At 52.8% G+C, this 15380-nt stretch overlaps 1 protein-coding gene, 22 non-coding genes and 2 pseudogenes across 23 annotated transcripts in view; all 25 read left to right on the top strand.

Annotated features, from left to right (window-relative positions):
- LOC148826073 (uncharacterized) overlaps positions 1-15380 on the top strand; it is a 588722-nt gene that overhangs the window by 269366 nt on the left and 303976 nt on the right. The window lies entirely within an intron of this gene.
- LOC148826225 (5S ribosomal RNA) lies at positions 191-309 on the top strand. The gene has a single exon (XR_016093510.1). It is a non-coding gene; the product is annotated as a 5S ribosomal RNA (ribosomal RNA).
- Positions 847-965, top strand: LOC148826224 (5S ribosomal RNA). Its single transcript, XR_016093508.1, has one exon. It is a non-coding gene; the product is annotated as a 5S ribosomal RNA (ribosomal RNA).
- Positions 1503-1621, top strand: LOC148826223 (5S ribosomal RNA). The gene has a single exon (XR_016093507.1). It is a non-coding gene; the product is annotated as a 5S ribosomal RNA (ribosomal RNA).
- Positions 2159-2277, top strand: LOC148826222 (5S ribosomal RNA). Its single transcript, XR_016093506.1, has one exon. It is a non-coding gene; the product is annotated as a 5S ribosomal RNA (ribosomal RNA).
- Positions 2815-2933, top strand: LOC148826221 (5S ribosomal RNA). Its single transcript, XR_016093505.1, has one exon. It is a non-coding gene; the product is annotated as a 5S ribosomal RNA (ribosomal RNA).
- On the top strand, positions 3471-3589 carry LOC148826220 (5S ribosomal RNA). The gene has a single exon (XR_016093504.1). It is a non-coding gene; the product is annotated as a 5S ribosomal RNA (ribosomal RNA).
- Positions 4127-4245, top strand: LOC148826219 (5S ribosomal RNA). Its single transcript, XR_016093503.1, has one exon. It is a non-coding gene; the product is annotated as a 5S ribosomal RNA (ribosomal RNA).
- On the top strand, positions 4783-4901 carry LOC148826218 (5S ribosomal RNA). Its single transcript, XR_016093314.1, has one exon. It is a non-coding gene; the product is annotated as a 5S ribosomal RNA (ribosomal RNA).
- On the top strand, positions 5439-5557 carry LOC148826217 (5S ribosomal RNA). The gene has a single exon (XR_016093502.1). It is a non-coding gene; the product is annotated as a 5S ribosomal RNA (ribosomal RNA).
- On the top strand, positions 6095-6213 carry LOC148826216 (5S ribosomal RNA; annotated as a pseudogene).
- On the top strand, positions 6751-6869 carry LOC148826215 (5S ribosomal RNA). Its single transcript, XR_016092869.1, has one exon. It is a non-coding gene; the product is annotated as a 5S ribosomal RNA (ribosomal RNA).
- Positions 7407-7525, top strand: LOC148826214 (5S ribosomal RNA). The gene has a single exon (XR_016093501.1). It is a non-coding gene; the product is annotated as a 5S ribosomal RNA (ribosomal RNA).
- Positions 8063-8181, top strand: LOC148826213 (5S ribosomal RNA). The gene has a single exon (XR_016093500.1). It is a non-coding gene; the product is annotated as a 5S ribosomal RNA (ribosomal RNA).
- LOC148826212 (5S ribosomal RNA) lies at positions 8719-8837 on the top strand. The gene has a single exon (XR_016093497.1). It is a non-coding gene; the product is annotated as a 5S ribosomal RNA (ribosomal RNA).
- LOC148826211 (5S ribosomal RNA) lies at positions 9294-9412 on the top strand. Its single transcript, XR_016093496.1, has one exon. It is a non-coding gene; the product is annotated as a 5S ribosomal RNA (ribosomal RNA).
- LOC148826210 (5S ribosomal RNA) lies at positions 9869-9987 on the top strand. The gene has a single exon (XR_016093495.1). It is a non-coding gene; the product is annotated as a 5S ribosomal RNA (ribosomal RNA).
- LOC148826209 (5S ribosomal RNA) lies at positions 10525-10643 on the top strand. The gene has a single exon (XR_016093494.1). It is a non-coding gene; the product is annotated as a 5S ribosomal RNA (ribosomal RNA).
- On the top strand, positions 11181-11299 carry LOC148826208 (5S ribosomal RNA). Its single transcript, XR_016092836.1, has one exon. It is a non-coding gene; the product is annotated as a 5S ribosomal RNA (ribosomal RNA).
- LOC148826207 (5S ribosomal RNA) lies at positions 11837-11955 on the top strand. The gene has a single exon (XR_016093493.1). It is a non-coding gene; the product is annotated as a 5S ribosomal RNA (ribosomal RNA).
- LOC148826206 (5S ribosomal RNA) lies at positions 12493-12611 on the top strand. The gene has a single exon (XR_016093492.1). It is a non-coding gene; the product is annotated as a 5S ribosomal RNA (ribosomal RNA).
- Positions 13149-13267, top strand: LOC148826205 (5S ribosomal RNA). The gene has a single exon (XR_016093491.1). It is a non-coding gene; the product is annotated as a 5S ribosomal RNA (ribosomal RNA).
- LOC148826204 (5S ribosomal RNA) lies at positions 13723-13841 on the top strand. Its single transcript, XR_016093490.1, has one exon. It is a non-coding gene; the product is annotated as a 5S ribosomal RNA (ribosomal RNA).
- On the top strand, positions 14298-14416 carry LOC148826203 (5S ribosomal RNA). Its single transcript, XR_016093143.1, has one exon. It is a non-coding gene; the product is annotated as a 5S ribosomal RNA (ribosomal RNA).
- On the top strand, positions 14954-15072 carry LOC148826202 (5S ribosomal RNA; annotated as a pseudogene).

Here is a 15380-nt window from a genome sequence, read left to right as displayed (position 1 = left end):
TCTCCCGCAGCTCCGTCCTCATTGGAAGGAAGCAAGAGTGAAAGGCTGAAGTGAAATAGAGCGGGGACGAAGGCAGTGAAGAGAGAGAACGTGGGAAGAAGAGAAAAACGCAAGGGAAAAAAAGCAGCGTCGTAAAAGAGGTGACGGAGCTGTCCTCTCTATAAGAAGGGTGCCAGCGAGCCTTGCTCTCGCTTACGGCCACACCCCCTTGAGCACGCCTGATCTCGTCTGATCTCGGAAGCTAAACAGGGATGGGCCTGGTTAGTACTTGGATGGGAGACCGCCTGGGAATACCAGGTGCTGTAAGCTTTTAAGCGCAGGAGGCGCCCTATCCCCGCTCGCTCGCTCATTCCCCTGTTCACACGTGCAGTGCGGCTTGTCCGTCTGTTTATTTGTCAGCTTTGGCGAGACACGGGTGCTTGTGTATTAGCGTGAGCGTTTTTTATTCTGATCATGAACAGTTTTACAAGTCCGCAAAGGATCGAGGAAAGGTTTATCGCCAGCTGAAAAGAGACACAGCGCTTCGGCTGTGGAGACTTGTTCGGCTGGCGTTCGGGGAGTCGCGTTTTTCAGAATTGTATTGAGATCGTTTTCCACAGAGCTCAGATGTCAAAGCACAGCAGCAGCTCTCCACAGCGATCCTCTATAGCGCCCTTTCTCCCGCAGCTCCGTCCTCATTGGAAGGAAGCAAGAGTGAAAGGCTGAAGTGAAATAGAGCGGGGACGAAGGCAGTGAAGAGAGAGAACGTGGGAAGAAGAGAAAAACGCAAGGGAAAAAAAGCAGCGTCGTAAAAGAGGTGACGGAGCTGTCCTCTCTATAAGAAGGGTGCCAGCGAGCCTTGCTCTCGCTTACGGCCACACCCCCTTGAGCACGCCTGATCTCGTCTGATCTCGGAAGCTAAACAGGGATGGGCCTGGTTAGTACTTGGATGGGAGACCGCCTGGGAATACCAGGTGCTGTAAGCTTTTAAGCGCAGGAGGCGCCCTATCCCCGCTCGCTCGCTCATTCCCCTGTTCACACGTGCAGTGCGGCTTGTCCGTCTGTTTATTTGTCAGCTTTGGCGAGACACGGGTGCTTGTGTATTAGCGTGAGCGTTTTTTATTCTGATCATGAACAGTTTTACAAGTCCGCAAAGGATCGAGGAAAGGTTTATCGCCAGCTGAAAAGAGACACAGCGCTTCGGCTGTGGAGACTTGTTCGGCTGGCGTTCGGGGAGTCGCGTTTTTCAGAATTGTATTGAGATCGTTTTCCACAGAGCTCAGATGTCAAAGCACAGCAGCAGCTCTCCACAGCGATCCTCTATAGCGCCCTTTCTCCCGCAGCTCCGTCCTCATTGGAAGGAAGCAAGAGTGAAAGGCTGAAGTGAAATAGAGCGGGGACGAAGGCAGTGAAGAGAGAGAACGTGGGAAGAAGAGAAAAACGCAAGGGAAAAAAAGCAGCGTCGTAAAAGAGGTGACGGAGCTGTCCTCTCTATAAGAAGGGTGCCAGCGAGCCTTGCTCTCGCTTACGGCCACACCCCCTTGAGCACGCCTGATCTCGTCTGATCTCGGAAGCTAAACAGGGATGGGCCTGGTTAGTACTTGGATGGGAGACCGCCTGGGAATACCAGGTGCTGTAAGCTTTTAAGCGCAGGAGGCGCCCTATCCCCGCTCGCTCGCTCATTCCCCTGTTCACACGTGCAGTGCGGCTTGTCCGTCTGTTTATTTGTCAGCTTTGGCGAGACACGGGTGCTTGTGTATTAGCGTGAGCGTTTTTTATTCTGATCATGAACAGTTTTACAAGTCCGCAAAGGATCCAGGAAAGGTTTATCGCCAGCTGAAAAGAGACACAGCGCTTCGGCTGTGGAGACTTGTTCGGCTGGCGTTCGGGGAGTCGCGTTTTTCAGAATTGTATTGAGATCGTTTTCCACAGAGCTCAGATGTCAAAGCACAGCAGCAGCTCTCCACAGCGATCCTCTATAGCGCCCTTTCTCCCGCAGCTCCGTCCTCATTGGAAGGAAGCAAGAGTGAAAGGCTGAAGTGAAATAGAGCGGGGACGAAGGCAGTGAAGAGAGAGAACGTGGGAAGAAGAGAAAAACGCAAGGGAAAAAAAGCAGCGTCGTAAAAGAGGTGACGGAGCTGTCCTCTCTATAAGAAGGGTGCCAGCGAGCCTTGCTCTCGCTTACGGCCACACCCCCTTGAGCACGCCTGATCTCGTCTGATCTCGGAAGCTAAACAGGGATGGGCCTGGTTAGTACTTGGATGGGAGACCGCCTGGGAATACCAGGTGCTGTAAGCTTTTAAGCGCAGGAGGCGCCCTATCCCCGCTCGCTCGCTCATTCCCCTGTTCACACGTGCAGTGCGGCTTGTCCGTCTGTTTATTTGTCAGCTTTGGCGAGACACGGGTGCTTGTGTATTAGCGTGAGCGTTTTTTATTCTGATCATGAACAGTTTTACAAGTCCGCAAAGGATCCAGGAAAGGTTTATCGCCAGCTGAAAAGAGACACAGCGCTTCGGCTGTGGAGACTTGTTCGGCTGGCGTTCGGGGAGTCGCGTTTTTCAGAATTGTATTGAGATCGTTTTCCACAGAGCTCAGATGTCAAAGCACAGCAGCAGCTCTCCACAGCGATCCTCTATAGCGCCCTTTCTCCCGCAGCTCCGTCCTCATTGGAAGGAAGCAAGAGTGAAAGGCTGAAGTGAAATAGAGCGGGGACGAAGGCAGTGAAGAGAGAGAACGTGGGAAGAAGAGAAAAACGCAAGGGAAAAAAAGCAGCGTCGTAAAAGAGGTGACGGAGCTGTCCTCTCTATAAGAAGGGTGCCAGCGAGCCTTGCTCTCGCTTACGGCCACACCCCCTTGAGCACGCCTGATCTCGTCTGATCTCGGAAGCTAAACAGGGATGGGCCTGGTTAGTACTTGGATGGGAGACCGCCTGGGAATACCAGGTGCTGTAAGCTTTTAAGCGCAGGAGGCGCCCTATCCCCGCTCGCTCGCTCATTCCCCTGTTCACACGTGCAGTGCGGCTTGTCCGTCTGTTTATTTGTCAGCTTTGGCGAGACACGGGTGCTTGTGTATTAGCGTGAGCGTTTTTTATTCTGATCATGAACAGTTTTACAAGTCCGCAAAGGATCGAGGAAAGGTTTATCGCCAGCTGAAAAGAGACACAGCGCTTCGGCTGTGGAGACTTGTTCGGCTGGCGTTCGGGGAGTCGCGTTTTTCAGAATTGTATTGAGATCGTTTTCCACAGAGCTCAGATGTCAAAGCACAGCAGCAGCTCTCCACAGCGATCCTCTATAGCGCCCTTTCTCCCGCAGCTCCGTCCTCATTGGAAGGAAGCAAGAGTGAAAGGCTGAAGTGAAATAGAGCGGGGGCGAAGGCAGTGAAGAGAGAGAACGTGGGAAGAAGAGAAAAACGCAAGGGAAAAAAAGCAGCGTCGTAAAAGAGGTGACGGAGCTGTCCTCTCTATAAGAAGGGTGCCAGCGAGCCTTGCTCTCGCTTACGGCCACACCCCCTTGAGCACGCCTGATCTCGTCTGATCTCGGAAGCTAAACAGGGATGGGCCTGGTTAGTACTTGGATGGGAGACCGCCTGGGAATACCAGGTGCTGTAAGCTTTTAAGCGCAGGAGGCGCCCTATCCCCGCTCGCTCGCTCATTCCCCTGTTCACACGTGCAGTGCGGCTTGTCCGTCTGTTTATTTGTCAGCTTTGGCGAGACACGGGTGCTTGTGTATTAGCGTGAGCGTTTTTTATTCTGATCATGAACAGTTTTACAAGTCCGCAAAGGATCGAGGAAAGGTTTATCGCCAGCTGAAAAGAGACACAGCGCTTCGGCTGTGGAGACTTGTTCGGCTGGCGTTCGGGGAGTCGCGTTTTTCAGAATTGTATTGAGATCGTTTTCCACAGAGCTCAGATGTCAAAGCACAGCAGCAGCTCTCCACAGCGATCCTCTATAGCGCCCTTTCTCCCGCAGCTCCGTCCTCATTGGAAGGAAGCAAGAGTGAAAGGCTGAAGTGAAATAGAGCGGGGACGAAGGCAGTGAAGAGAGAGAACGTGGGAAGAAGAGAAAAACGCAAGGGAAAAAAAGCAGCGTCGTAAAAGAGGTGACGGAGCTGTCCTCTCTATAAGAAGGGTGCCAGCGAGCCTTGCTCTCGCTTACGGCCACACCCCCTTGAGCACGCCTGATCTCGTCTGATCTCGGAAGCTAAACAGGGATGGGCCTGGTTAGTACTTGGATGGGAGACCGCCTGGGAATACCAGGTGCTGTAAGCTTTTAAGCGCAGGAGGCGCCCTATCCCCGCTCGCTCGCTCATTCCCCTGTTCACACGTGCAGTGCGGCTTGTCCGTCTGTTTATTTGTCAGCTTTGGCGAGACACGGGTGCTTGTGTATTAGCGTGAGCGTTTTTTATTCTGATCATGAACAGTTTTACAAGTCCGCAAAGGATCGAGGAAAGGTTTATCGCCAGCTGAAAAGAGACACAGCGCTTCGGCTGTGGAGACTTGTTCGGCTGGCGTTCGGGGAGTCGCGTTTTTCAGAATTGTATTGAGATCGTTTTCCACAGAGCTCAGATGTCAAAGCACAGCAGCAGCTCTCCACAGCGATCCTCTATAGCGCCCTTTCTCCCGCAGCTCCGTCCTCATTGGAAGGAAGCAAGAGTGAAAGGCTGAAGTGAAATAGAGCGGGGACGAAGGCAGTGAAGAGAGAGAACGTGGGAAGAAGAGAAAAACGCAAGGGAAAAAAAGCAGCGTCGTAAAAGAGGTGACGGAGCTGTCCTCTCTATAAGAAGGGTGCCAGCGAGCCTTGCTCTCGCTTACGGCCACACCTCCTTGAGCACGCCTGATCTCGTCTGATCTCGGAAGCTAAACAGGGATGGGCCTGGTTAGTACTTGGATGGGAGACCGCCTGGGAATACCAGGTGCTGTAAGCTTTTAAGCGCAGGAGGCGCCCTATCCCCGCTCGCTCGCTCATTCCCCTGTTCACACGTGCAGTGCGGCTTGTCCGTCTGTTTATTTGTCAGCTTTGGCGAGACACGGGTGCTTGTGTATTAGCGTGAGCGTTTTTTATTCTGATCATGAACAGTTTTACAAGTCCGCAAAGGATCGAGGAAAGGTTTATCGCCAGCTGAAAAGAGACACAGCGCTTCGGCTGTGGAGACTTGTTCGGCTGGCGTTCGGGGAGTCGCGTTTTTCAGAATTGTATTGAGATCGTTTTCCACAGAGCTCAGATGTCAAAGCACAGCAGCAGCTCTCCACAGCGATCCTCTATAGCGCCCTTTCTCCCGCAGCTCCGTCCTCATTGGAAGGAAGCAAGAGTGAAAGGCTGAAGTGAAATAGAGCGGGGACGAAGGCAGTGAAGAGAGAGAACGTGGGAAGAAGAGAAAAACGCAAGGGAAAAAAAGCAGCGTCGTAAAAGAGGTGACGGAGCTGTCCTCTCTATAAGAAGGGTGCCAGCGAGCCTTGCTCTCGCTTACGGCCACACCCCCTTGAGCACGCCTGATCTCGTCTGATCTCGGAAGCTAAACAGGGATGGGCCTGGTTAGTACTTGGATGGGAGACCGCCTGGGAATACCAGGTGCTGTAAGCTTTTAAGCGCAGGAGGCGCCCTATCCCCGCTCGCTCGCTCATTCCCCTGTTCACACGTGCAGTGCGGCTTGTCCGTCTGTTTATTTGTCAGCTTTGGCGAGACACGGGTGCTTGTGTATTAGCGTGAGCGTTTTTTATTCTGATCATGAACAGTTTTACAAGTCCGCAAAGGATCGAGGAAAGGTTTATCGCCAGCTGAAAAGAGACACAGCGCTTCGGCTGTGGAGACTTGTTCGGCTGGCGTTCGGGGAGTCGCGTTTTTCAGAATTGTATTGAGATCGTTTTCCACAGAGCTCAGATGTCAAAGCACAGCAGCAGCTCTCCACAGCGATCCTCTATAGCGCCCTTTCTCCCGCAGCTCCGTCCTCATTGGAAGGAAGCAAGAGTGAAAGGCTGAAGTGAAATAGAGCGGGGACGAAGGCAGTGAAGAGAGAGAACGTGGGAAGAAGAGAAAAACGCAAGGGAAAAAAAGCAGCGTCGTAAAAGAGGTGACGGAGCTGTCCTCTCTATAAGAAGGGTGCCAGCGAGCCTTGCTCTCGCTTACGGCCACACACCCTTGAGCACGCCTGATCTCGTCTGATCTCGGAAGCTAAACAGGGATGGGCCTGGTTAGTACTTGGATGGGAGACCGCCTGGGAATACCAGGTGCTGTAAGCTTTTAAGCGCAGGAGGCGCCCTATCCCCGCTCGCTCGCTCATTCCCCTGTTCACACGTGCAGTGCGGCTTGTCCGTCTGTTTATTTGTCAGCTTTGGCGAGACACGGGTGCTTGTGTATTAGCGTGAGCGTTTTTTATTCTGATCATGAACAGTTTTACAAGTCCGCAAAGGATCGAGGAAAGGTTTATCGCCAGCTGAAAAGAGACACAGCGCTTCGGCTGTGGAGACTTGTTCGGCTGGCGTTCGGGGAGTCGCGTTTTTCAGAATTGTATTGAGATCGTTTTCCACAGAGCTCAGATGTCAAAGCACAGCAGCAGCTCTCCACAGCGATCCTCTATAGCGCCCTTTCTCCCGCAGCTCCGTCCTCATTGGAAGGAAGCAAGAGTGAAAGGCTGAAGTGAAATAGAGCGGGGACGAAGGCAGTGAAGAGAGAGAACGTGGGAAGAAGAGAAAAACGCAAGGGAAAAAAAGCAGCGTCGTAAAAGAGGTGACGGAGCTGTCCTCTCTATAAGAAGGGTGCCAGCGAGCCTTGCTCTCGCTTACGGCCACACCCCCTTGAGCACCCCTGATCTCGTCTGATCTCGGAAGCTAAACAGGGATGGGCCTGGTTAGTACTTGGATGGGAGACCGCCTGGGAATACCAGGTGCTGTAAGCTTTTAAGCGCAGGAGGCGCCCTATCCCCGCTCGCTCGCTCATTCCCCTGTTCACACGTGCAGTGCGGCTTGTCCGTCTGTTTATTTGTCAGCTTTGGCGAGACACGGGTGCTTGTGTATTAGCGTGAGCGTTTTTTATTCTGATCATGAACAGTTTTACAAGTCCGCAAAGGATCCAGGAAAGGTTTATCGCCAGCTGAAAAGAGACACAGCGCTTCGGCTGTGGAGACTTGTTCGGCTGGCGTTCGGGGAGTCGCGTTTTTCAGAATTGTATTGAGATCGTTTTCCACAGAGCTCAGATGTCAAAGCACAGCAGCAGCTCTCCACAGCGATCCTCTATAGCGCCCTTTCTCCCGCAGCTCCGTCCTCATTGGAAGGAAGCAAGAGTGAAAGGCTGAAGTGAAATAGAGCGGGGACGAAGGCAGTGAAGAGAGAGAACGTGGGAAGAAGAGAAAAACGCAAGGGAAAAAAAGCAGCGTCGTAAAAGAGGTGACGGAGCTGTCCTCTCTATAAGAAGGGTGCCAGCGAGCCTTGCTCTCGCTTACGGCCACACCCCCTTGAGCACGCCTGATCTCGTCTGATCTCGGAAGCTAAACAGGGATGGGCCTGGTTAGTACTTGGATGGGAGACCGCCTGGGAATACCAGGTGCTGTAAGCTTTTAAGCGCAGGAGGCGCCCTATCCCCGCTCGCTCGCTCATTCCCCTGTTCACACGTGCAGTGCGGCTTGTCCGTCTGTTTATTTGTCAGCTTTGGCGAGACACGGGTGCTTGTGTATTAGCGTGAGCGTTTTTTATTCTGATCATGAACAGTTTTACAAGTCCGCAAAGGATCCAGGAAAGGTTTATCGCCAGCTGAAAAGAGACACAGCGCTTCGGCTGTGGAGACTTGTTCGGCTGGCGTTCGGGGAGTCGCGTTTTTCAGAATTGTATTGAGATCGTTTTCCACAGAGCTCAGATGTCAAAGCACAGCAGCAGCTCTCCACAGCGATCCTCTATAGCGCCCTTTCTCCCGCAGCTCCGTCCTCATTGGAAGGAAGCAAGAGTGAAAGGCTGAAGTGAAATAGAGCGGGGACGAAGGCAGTGAAGAGAGAGAACGTGGGAAGAAGAGAAAAACGCAAGGGAAAAAAAGCAGCGTCGTAAAAGAGGTGACGGAGCTGTCCTCTCTATAAGAAGGGTGCCAGCGAGCCTTGCTCTCGCTTACGGCCACACCCCCTTGAGCACGCCTGATCTCGTCTGATCTCGGAAGCTAAACAGGGATGGGCCTGGTTAGTACTTGGATGGGAGACCGCCTGGGAATACCAGGTGCTGTAAGCTTTTAAGCGCAGGAGGCGCCCTATCCCCGCTCGCTCGCTCATTCCCCTGTTCACACGTGCAGTGCGGCTTGTCCGTCTGTTTATTTGTCAGCTTTGGCGAGACACGGGTGCTTGTGTATTAGCGTGAGCGTTTTTTATTCTGATCATGAACAGTTTTACAAGTCCGCAAAGGATCGAGGAAAGGTTTATCGCCAGCTGAAAAGAGACACAGCGCTTCGGCTGTGGAGACTTGTTCGGCTGGCGTTCGGGGAGTCGCGTTTTTCAGAATTGTATTGAGATCGTTTTCCACAGAGCTCAGATGTCAAAGCACAGCAGCAGCTCTCCACAGCGATCCTCTATAGCGCCCTTTCTCCCGCAGCTCCGTCCTCATTGGAAGGAAGCAAGAGTGAAAGGCTGAAGTGAAATAGAGCGGGGACGAAGGCAGTGAAGAGAGAGAACGTGGGAAGAAGAGAAAAACGCAAGGGAAAAAAAGCAGCGTCGTAAAAGAGGTGACGGAGCTGTCCTCTCTATAAGAAGGGTGCCAGCGAGCCTTGCTCTCGCTTACGGCCACACCCCCTTGAGCACGCCTGATCTCGTCTGATCTCGGAAGCTAAACAGGGATGGGCCTGGTTAGTACTTGGATGGGAGACCGCCTGGGAATACCAGGTGCTGTAAGCTTTTAAGCGCAGGAGGCGCCCTATCCCCGCTCGCTCGCTCATTCCCCTGTTCACACGTGCAGTGCGGCTTGTCCGTCTGTTTATTTGTCAGCTTTGGCGAGACACGGGTGCTTGTGTATTAGCGTGAGCGTTTTTTATTCTGATCATGAACAGTTTTACAAGTCCGCAAAGGATCGAGGAAAGGTTTATCGCCAGCTGAAAAGAGACACAGCGCTTCGGCTGTGGAGACTTGTTCGGCTGGCGTTCGGGGAGTCGCGTTTTTCAGAATTGTATTGAGATCGTTTTCCACAGAGCTCAGATGTCAAAGCACAGCAGCAGCTCTCCACAGCGATCCTCTATAGCGCCCTTTCTCCCGCAGCTCCGTCCTCATTGGAAGGAAGCAAGAAAAAAGCAGCGTCGTAAAAGAGGTGACGGAGCTGTCCTCTCTATAAGAAGGGTGCCAGCGAGCCTTGTTCTCGCTTACGGCCACACCCCCTTGAGCACGCCTGATCTCGTCTGATCTCGGAAGCTAAACAGGGATGGGCCTGGTTAGTACTTGGATGGGAGACCGCCTGGGAATACCAGGTGCTGTAAGCTTTTAAGCGCAGGAGGCGCCCTATCCCCGCTCGCTCGCTCATTCCCCTGTTCACACGTGCAGTGCGGCTTGTCCGTCTGTTTATTTGTCAGCTTTGGCGAGACACGGGTGCTTGTGTATTAGCGTGAGCGTTTTTTATTCTGATCATGAACAGTTTTACAAGTCCGCAAAGGATCGAGGAAAGGTTTATCGCCAGCTGAAAAGAGACACAGCGCTTCGGCTGTGGAGACTTGTTCGGCTGGCGTTCGGGGAGTCGCGTTTTTCAGAATTGTATTGAGATCGTTTTCCACAGAGCTCAGATGTCAAAGCACAGCAGCAGCTCTCCACAGCGATCCTCTATAGCGCCCTTTCTCCCGCAGCTCCGTCCTCATTGGAAGGAAGCAAGAAAAAAGCAGCGTCGTAAAAGAGGTGACGGAGCTGTCCTCTCTATAAGAAGGGTGCCAGCGAGCCTTGCTCTCGCTTACGGCCACACCCCCTTGAGCACGCCTGATCTCGTCTGATCTCGGAAGCTAAACAGGGATGGGCCTGGTTAGTACTTGGATGGGAGACCGCCTGGGAATACCAGGTGCTGTAAGCTTTTAAGCGCAGGAGGCGCCCTATCCCCGCTCGCTCGCTCATTCCCCTGTTCACACGTGCAGTGCGGCTTGTCCGTCTGTTTATTTGTCAGCTTTGGCGAGACACGGGTGCTTGTGTATTAGCGTGAGCGTTTTTTATTCTGATCATGAACAGTTTTACAAGTCCGCAAAGGATCGAGGAAAGGTTTATCGCCAGCTGAAAAGAGACACAGCGCTTCGGCTGTGGAGACTTGTTCGGCTGGCGTTCGGGGAGTCGCGTTTTTCAGAATTGTATTGAGATCGTTTTCCACAGAGCTCAGATGTCAAAGCACAGCAGCAGCTCTCCACAGCGATCCTCTATAGCGCCCTTTCTCCCGCAGCTCCGTCCTCATTGGAAGGAAGCAAGAGTGAAAGGCTGAAGTGAAATAGAGCGGGGACGAAGGCAGTGAAGAGAGAGAACGTGGGAAGAAGAGAAAAACGCAAGGGAAAAAAAGCAGCGTCGTAAAAGAGGTGACGGAGCTGTCCTCTCTATAAGAAGGGTGCCAGCGAGCCTTGCTCTCGCTTACGGCCACACCCCCTTGAGCACGCCTGATCTCGTCTGATCTCGGAAGCTAAACAGGGATGGGCCTGGTTAGTACTTGGATGGGAGACCGCCTGGGAATACCAGGTGCTGTAAGCTTTTAAGCGCAGGAGGCGCCCTATCCCCGCTCGCTCGCTCATTCCCCTGTTCACACGTGCAGTGCGGCTTGTCCGTCTGTTTATTTGTCAGCTTTGGCGAGACACGGGTGCTTGTGTATTAGCGTGAGCGTTTTTTATTCTGATCATGAACAGTTTTACAAGTCCGCAAAGGATCGAGGAAAGGTTTATCGCCAGCTGAAAAGAGACACAGCGCTTCGGCTGTGGAGACTTGTTCGGCTGGCGTTCGGGGAGTCGCGTTTTTCAGAATTGTATTGAGATCGTTTTCCACAGAGCTCAGATGTCAAAGCACAGCAGCAGCTCTCCACAGCGATCCTCTATAGCGCCCTTTCTCCCGCAGCTCCGTCCTCATTGGAAGGAAGCAAGAGTGAAAGGCTGAAGTGAAATAGAGCGGGGACGAAGGCAGTGAAGAGAGAGAACGTGGGAAGAAGAGAAAAACGCAAGGGAAAAAAAGCAGCGTCGTAAAAGAGGTGACGGAGCTGTCCTCTCTATAAGAAGGGTGCCAGCGAGCCTTGCTCTCGCTTACGGCCACACCCCCTTGAGCACGCCTGATCTCGTCTGATCTCGGAAGCTAAACAGGGATGGGCCTGGTTAGTACTTGGTTGGGAGACCGCCTGGGAATACCAGGTGCTGTAAGCTTTTAAGCGCAGGAGGCGCCCTATCCCCGCTCGCTCGCTCATTCCCCTGTTCACACGTGCAGTGCGGCTTGTCCGTCTGTTTATTTGTCAGCTTTGGCGAGACACGGGTGCTTGTGTATTAGCGTGAGCGTTTTTTATTCTGATCATGAACAGTTTTACAAGTCCGCAAAGGATCGAGGAAAGGTTTATCGCCAGCTGAAAAGAGACACAGCGCTTCGGCTGTGGAGACTTGTTCGGCTGGCGTTCGGGGAGTCGCGTTTTTCAGAATTGTATTGAGATCGTTTTCCACAGAGCTCAGATGTCAAAGCACAGCAGCAGCTCTCCAAAGCGATCCTCTATAGCGCCCTTTCTCCCGCAGCTCCGTCCTCATTGGAAGGAAGCAAGAGTGAAAGGCTGAAGTGAAATAGAGCGGGGACGAAGGCAGTGAAGAGAGAGAACGTGGGAAGAAGAGAAAAACGCAAGGGAAAAAAAGCAGCGTCGTAAAAGAGGTGACGGAGCTGTCCTCTCTATAAGAAGGGTGCCAGCGAGCCTTGCTCTCGCTTACGGCCACACCCCCTTGAGCACGCCTGATCTCGTCTGATCTCGGAAGCTAAACAGGGATGGGCCTGGTTAGTACTTGGATGGGAGACCGCCTGGGAATACCAGGTGCTGTAAGCTTTTAAGCGCAGGAGGCGCCCTATCCCCGCTCGCTCGCTCATTCCCCTGTTCACACGTGCAGTGCGGCTTGTCCGTCTGTTTATTTGTCAGCTTTGGCGAGACACGGGTGCTTGTGTATTAGCGTGAGCGTTTTTTATTCTGATCATGAACAGTTTTACAAGTCCGCAAAGGATCGAGGAAAGGTTTATCGCCAGCTGAAAAGAGACACAGCGCTTCGGCTGTGGAGACTTGTTCGGCTGGCGTTCGGGGAGTCGCGTTTTTCAGAATTGTATTGAGATCGTTTTCCACAGAGCTCAGATGTCAAAGCACAGCAGCAGCTCTCCACAGCGATCCTCTATAGCGCCCTTTCTCCCGCAGCTCCGTCCTCATTGGAAGGAAGCAAGAGTGAAAGGCTGAAGTGAAATAGAGCGGGGACGAAGGCAGTGAAGAGAGAGAACGTGGGAAGAAGAGAAAAACGCAAGGGAAAAAAAGCAGCGTCGTAAAAGAGGTGACGGAGCTGTCCTCTCTATAAGAAGGGTGCCAGCGAGCCTTGCTCTCGCTTACGGCCACACCCCCTTGAGCACGCCTGATCTCGTCTGATCTCGGAAGCTAAACAGGGATGGGCCTGGTTAGTACTTGGATGGGAGACCGCCTGGGAATACCAGGTGCTGTAAGCTTTTAAGCGCAGGAGGCGCCCTATCCCCGCTCGCTCGCTCATTCCCCTGTTCACACGTGCAGTGCGGCTTGTCCGTCTGTTTATTTGTCAGCTTTGGCGAGACACGGGTGCTTGTGTATTAGCGTGAGCGTTTTTTATTCTGATCATGAACAGTTTTACAAGTCCGCAAAGGATCGAGGAAAGGTTTATCGCCAGCTGAAAAGAGACACAGCGCTTCGGCTGTGGAGACTTGTTCGGCTGGCGTTCGGGGAGTCGCGTTTTTCAGAATTGTATTGAGATCGTTTTCCACAGAGCTCAGATGTCAAAGCACAGCAGCAGCTCTCCACAGCGATCCTCTATAGCGCCCTTTCTCCCGCAGCTCCGTCCTCATTGGAAGGAAGCAAGAGTGAAAGGCTGAAGTGAAATAGAGCGGGGACGAAGGCAGTGAAGAGAGAGAACGTGGGAAGAAGAGAAAAACGCAAGGGAAAAAAAGCAGCGTCGTAAAAGAGGTGACGGAGCTGTCCTCTCTATAAGAAGGGTGCCAGCGAGCCTTGCTCTCGCTTACGGCCACACCCCCTTGAGCACGCCTGATCTCGTCTGATCTCGGAAGCTAAACAGGGATGGGCCTGGTTAGTACTTGGATGGGAGACCGCCTGGGAATACCAGGTGCTGTAAGCTTTTAAGCGCAGGAGGCGCCCTATCCCCGCTCGCTCGCTCATTCCCCTGTTCACACGTGCAGTGCGGCTTGTCGTCTGTTTATTTGTCAGCTTTGGCGAGACACGGGTGCTTGTGTATTAGCGTGAGCGTTTTTGATTCTGATCATGAACAGTTTTACAAGTCCGCAAAGGATCGAGGAAAGGTTTATCGCCAGCTGAAAAGAGACACAGCGCTTCGGCTGTGGAGACTTGTTCGGCTGGCGTTCGGGGAGTCGCGTTTTTCAGAATTGTATTGAGATCGTTTTCCACAGAGCTCAGATGTCAAAGCACAGCAGCAGCTCTCCACAGCGATCCTCTATAGCGCCCTTTCTCCCGCAGCTCCGTCCTCATTGGAAGGAAGCAAGAAAAAAGCAGCGTCGTAAAAGAGGTGACGGAGCTGTCCTCTCTATAAGAAGGGTGCCAGCGAGCCTTGCTCTCGCTTACGGCCACACCCCCTTGAGCACGCCTGATCTCGTCTGATCTCGGAAGCTAAACAGGGATGGGCCTGGTTAGTACTTGGATGGGAGACCGCCTGGGAATACCAGGTGCTGTAAGCTTTTAAGCGCAGGAGGCGCCCTATCCCCGCTCGCTCGCTCATTCCCCTGTTCACACGTGCAGTGCGGCTTGTCCGTCTGTTTATTTGTCAGCTTTGGCGAGACACGGGTGCTTGTGTATTAGCGTGAGCGTTTTTTATTCTGATCATGAACAGTTTTACAAGTCCGCAAAGGATCGAGGAAAGGTTTATCGCCAGCTGAAAAGAGACACAGCGCTTCGGCTGTGGAGACTTGTTCGGCTGGCGTTCGGGGAGTCGCGTTTTTCAGAATTGTATTGAGATCGTTTTCCACAGAGCTCAGATGTCAAAGCACAGCAGCAGCTCTCCACAGCGATCCTCTATAGCGCCCTTTCTCCCGCAGCTCCGTCCTCATTGGAAGGAAGCAAGAAAAAAGCAGCGTCGTAAAAGAGGTGACGGAGCTGTCCTCTCTATAAGAAGGGTGCCAGCGAGCCTTGCTCTCGCTTACGGCCACACCCCCTTGAGCACGCCTGATCTCGTCTGATCTCGGAAGCTAAACAGGGTTGGGCCTGGTTAGTACTTGGATGGGAGACCGCCTGGGAATACCAGGTGCTGTAAGCTTTTAAGCGCAGGAGGCGCCCTATCCCCGCTCGCTCGCTCATTCCCCTGTTCACACGTGCAGTGCGGCTTGTCCGTCTGTTTATTTGTCAGCTTTGGCGAGACACGGGTGCTTGTGTATTAGCGTGAGCGTTTTTTATTCTGATCATGAACAGTTTTACAAGTCCGCAAAGGATCGAGGAAAGGTTTATCGCCAGCTGAAAAGAGACACAGCGCTTCGGCTGTGGAGACTTGTTCGGCTGGCGTTCGGGGAGTCGCGTTTTTCAGAATTGTATTGAGATCGTTTTCCACAGAGCTCAGATGTCAAAGCACAGCAGCAGCTCTCCACAGCGATCCTCTATAGCGCCCTTTCTCCCGCAGCTCCGTCCTCATTGGAAGGAAGCAAGAGTGAAAGGCTGAAGTGAAACAGAGCGGGGACGAAGGCAGTGAAGAGAGAGAACGTGGGAAGAAGAGAAAAACGCAAGGGAAAAAAAGCAGCGTCGTAAAAGAGGTGACGGAGCTGTCCTCTCTATAAGAAGGGTGCCAGCGAGCCTTGCTCTCGCTTACGGCCGCACCCCCTTGAGCACGCCTGATCTCGTCTGATCTCGGAAGCTAAACAGGGATGGGCCTGGTTAGTACTTGGATGGGAGACCGCCTGGGAATACCAGGTGCTGTAAGCTTTTAAGCGCAGGAGGCGCCCTATCCCCGCTCGCTCGCTCATTCCCCTGTTCACACGTGCAGTGCGGCTTGTCCGTCTGTTTATTTGTCAGCTTTGGCGAGACACGGGTGCTTGTGTATTAGCGTGAGCGTTTTTTATTCTGATCATGAACAGTTTTACAAGTCCGCAAAGGATCGAGGAAAGGTTTATCGCCAGCTGAAAAGAGACACAGCGCTTCGGCTGTGGAGACTTGTTCGGCTGGCGTTCGGGGAGTCGCGTTTTTCAGAATTGTATTGAGATCGTTTTCCACAGAGCTCAGATGTCAAAGCA

Source organism: Atractosteus spatula, chromosome 10, assembly GCF_055471065.1.
Source record: "Atractosteus spatula isolate fAtrSpa1 chromosome 10, fAtrSpa1.hap1, whole genome shotgun sequence".
Classification (NCBI taxonomy): Eukaryota; Metazoa; Chordata; class Actinopteri; order Semionotiformes; family Lepisosteidae; genus Atractosteus; species Atractosteus spatula.
This window is presented reverse-complemented; position numbering and strand designations above follow the sequence as displayed.